Here is a 3960-nt window from a genome sequence, read left to right on the forward strand (position 1 = left end):
ACGTTGCAGCTTTAATCATGCATAGAAATGCTCTAGTGTGGTGCAAAACAGAAAACACAACAACAGAACAAACAAAAAGAGTTATTACTGAACTTTAGATACAGCTTGCATGTAGGTAGTCTAATGAAAAACTGGATTCTGGAAAAGAAATCTAACACAATATCGTATCAATTACTTAATTAAATGTTATCAGCACAAATGAAAACATTAGCAAGATACAATCCAGCCCCTGGAACTCCATCCAATCAGCAAGAAGATTCATGTGTTCCTGAATTCGCTGCCATGTTTTTGCTTTGTTGATGCGTTTGCACTTGCACTGCTGTAAAACCGTGTGAAATTTGAAAGTGCAGATCTTTATTGTCAGTCCATTTACCCATTTATCTAGGGACATCTGTAGTCCAACTAGGGACTGATGAGGTCAATGGTGACCATTGTATTTATTCCTTTTTTGAACATGCAAACTTAATTGACACAGAGCCAACGTGGGAATCGAACCTAGGACCTAAAGGTCCAAGGCACCGTGCCGCCTATTATCAGTCAGGTGGCTATAAATTCTTATCCTGTCGTCTGACTTTACTTTACAGAATACAGGAACTGGCTGCATGCATACAATCCACACTTTTGTCCTCACATGGTCATGTGGGGAAAAAATTAATACAAGCACAACATAGTCCAAAATAAAGACGTTTCCAAATACAGCTTACTAATTCTTAACTGTCTGGCAATTTTGCTGTCTAGTCATGACAAAGCACCTAATCAGACGGCATCAATTACTGTGTGTGTGCATGTGTGTATGTGTGTGTGTGTTCTAGTTGTTGCTGTGTCGAGTGCAGCTGTGTACACATGGGCCAAAAGCCCAAGAAGCTAATGAACATGCAAGTCTAATCCATCCTCTCCAGCGCTATCGGCTCATGTGCCAAGCAAACCAGCAAGGAAAACATGGTGGCTCTGACATGGCATGCGAGGATCAAGCGCGTCCAACCACACACAGTGCCGCACAACACACTCACACAGAAACCCTCGGGCCTAGTTAAAGCGAATGCTCTCATCAGGTGAGGTTTGGGAAATATTTATCTGATCTCAGCCAGAAAAGCTGACAAAGAGGTTCTGATTGAGCATCAGAGATGTTTTGGTGGGTGTGTTGGTGTTTAATCTCACCTAGATTATGTCGATTTCTACCCTAAAACTGCTGCTGTAATCATATAGACTGTCCAGGTGGATAGTTTCAGAGCAAAATGTGACAAATCCATTTTTAACATTTTGAGAAAATATGTTTTTGTTTTTTTTAAGTTTTGCAAACTGATTGGGAATATTTTGTGCATATTTTTCTTTGAGTCACGAGTTGGAAAAAAATTGTTTGTACTGGAAAAAATGTGAATTTTGTGAGTGTGCTTGAGCTCCACCTTCCACAGTTTTGGCTCAATGTATAAATTAGTCTGCAGTTGTGTTTGTGGTTATTTAAGTATACGGTATAGTGTCAATAATATGTTGGTTGAGCTTTAATAAAAATAAATACATATATAACAAACTCTGCTTTGATTGTGGCTGTTAGCAAATAGTGGCTGTTAATTAGATAAAGGAAAAAGATTGATCATTAGTTATGCGTCATACAGTTATGCATTGTATAATGTTCGCTTCTGCATGTGTCTGTCAGTCATCCCCTAAGGTTTATAACATTACAATAACCGTCAGAACCAGACAAAGCAAATGCAACAGCTTACCGCAAACAGTGTGTACATCTTATGTTTCTTGGATGCAAATTGGGGTACGGGGGTAGCTCAGTGGTTAAGGCATTGGACTACGGTTCAGAAGATCCCAGGTTCAAACCCCACAACCACCACTGTTGGGCCCTTGAGCAAGGCCCTTAACCCTAAACTGCTCAGATGTGTAATGAGATAAAAATGTAAGTCGCTCTGGATAAGAGCGCCTGCTAAATGTAAATCGCTTGAGCATGTTTTAAGTTTTGTAACATTTTGCCTTTTTGTAACATTGTGCTTACACTAAAAAAGGCATGTTAATGATGCATACCAATCATTATGTGTGTGTGTATATATATATAAAATAACAGCGTAAATTTAAAGTAACTCTTCTTGCCAACATTCTCCAAAAACCTTTTGGACACATTTAAACCAGCTGCTGTTTTGCAGAGAAAGTGTCTTTGCTTCATTGATCATGTGACAAAAAGAAAAAGCCTCTGCTTTTGCTAGAATGTCAGGCAGCTATGTGTTGTGCTTGGCACAAAACGTGGAAATGCAAAGTTTCTAAAAAAATATATAGCGTTTTTCAAATTTCTTTTTTATAGTGATCATCCTGGAAACTGCAACAGAGTCTGCAATGTACTTCACCTGTATAGAAAAAAAATAGTGGAATGGGTCAATTTTGAGTCTGATTCCTCTCAACATTTATTCCTCATGTAATCTCAGAGAGATTTTTCTTTACGAGTATCACCTCTGGATTGTTCTTTTAAAAACTAAACCTATATCACCTATACCAGATTTCTATGACGATGTCTAGAATTAAAATCGTGTTCAGAGTCTAGTTTGATTTTTTTTTTATTAAACCTTTCTGATCCAAAATGCTGTATAATTTTCATTACATGCCTAAAATTGTGCAATACTTTGTTCCCGTAAAAGAAATATTTTTCTCTCTCTCTAAGGGACATAATTTGGATATTCTCCCTGAAGAGTACTGAATGTGCACAATATAATGCATTTGGCTTTCAGACATGAGCAAAAGTCCCTACGTATGAGCAGTTGTTCCCTGTGGTGGACATAGTGAGGTTTCTGCTGGTTCTACAATTCACGGGCCAAATGCAACATAAAACATCATCTAGCCTGGCAATATTCCTGCTTTTAGTCACATTTAGGCTTACTTGGAACATTTCTGAAAATGTCAGAGTCTGTGTCTGAAATGCTGTTTCCCTAGACTCTCTAAAATGTCATTTCTTCTATGATACATCATCTGGACGATGAAGAAGGACATAAGCAGTGTGTTTCTGGATGACCCCGATAATGGCAAAAACGAAGCAGTGTGTAGTTGGTTTTGTGAATTTTTAAACACACACTCTGACTAATTTTTGGGTTTAGAATGAATAAGGAACAGGAAAAATTAGTCATAAAAGGGTGGTGGTGGATCCTAAGTGTATACCTGGAACACTAGGTACAAGGTTGGGCGGGCTGTTGTAGGGCAACATGCACACACAGACACACTCACAATAGGAAACCAGAGAACCCTGAGGAATCCCAGGAGATTCTAGGGAGAGCATGCAAAAACCCAAAAGACAAGCTTAGAATCAGATTGTGGCGCTGTGATGCGGTGACGTCTGTCTGTACATCTGTGTGGGTTTCTCCGGTTTCCTCCCACCACCCAAGACCATACAGGTAGGTACGAAGACCGATACGGGGTGTATTTCCCTGGACGGGATCTGGATCCACAGGTTATAGAGAGAATTTCCATATATAAAAAATAAAATGAAAGGTTTTACATTCTTGCTCTGATCACTGTAGTGTAAGTCTGTTGCCCCAGCACAGCTGTGCTCAGGGACTGTGAGCCTCAATAACACAGGGGGGTACAATGCAAACCGGGGCAAACCCTGAGGGGACGATCGCATACCAAATCAGGGGAAAACAAGGCAGAGAGTGCAGGGAGGAGGAGGTGGAGAAGTGGAGGAGGGGGGGGGGGGGTCACTAGGGGATTCTTCATTTCCTTTAAGTAACTAGTGCAGTTTTGCTGTAGTGGTCATTAAGGCTTGGAGCTTATGGGTAAAAGTTACCCATGCTTGTGTGTATGTGTGTGTTTGATTATTAAAATATCAGGAGGTGTAGTAAGGGAAAGAGATAGGCCCAAGCTCAGATTTGAGATTTGGGGATCTATTGTTCAAATCCCTCCCTCTTTTTTTTCTCTTTTTTTTGGGAAAGTGGGAGGAGCCGAAGCGGAGCCAAAGGGAGAATTGTGTGCGAG

Source organism: Clarias gariepinus, chromosome 26 (assembly GCF_024256425.1).
Source record: "Clarias gariepinus isolate MV-2021 ecotype Netherlands chromosome 26, CGAR_prim_01v2, whole genome shotgun sequence".
In the NCBI taxonomy this organism is placed as follows: domain Eukaryota; kingdom Metazoa; phylum Chordata; class Actinopteri; order Siluriformes; family Clariidae; genus Clarias; species Clarias gariepinus.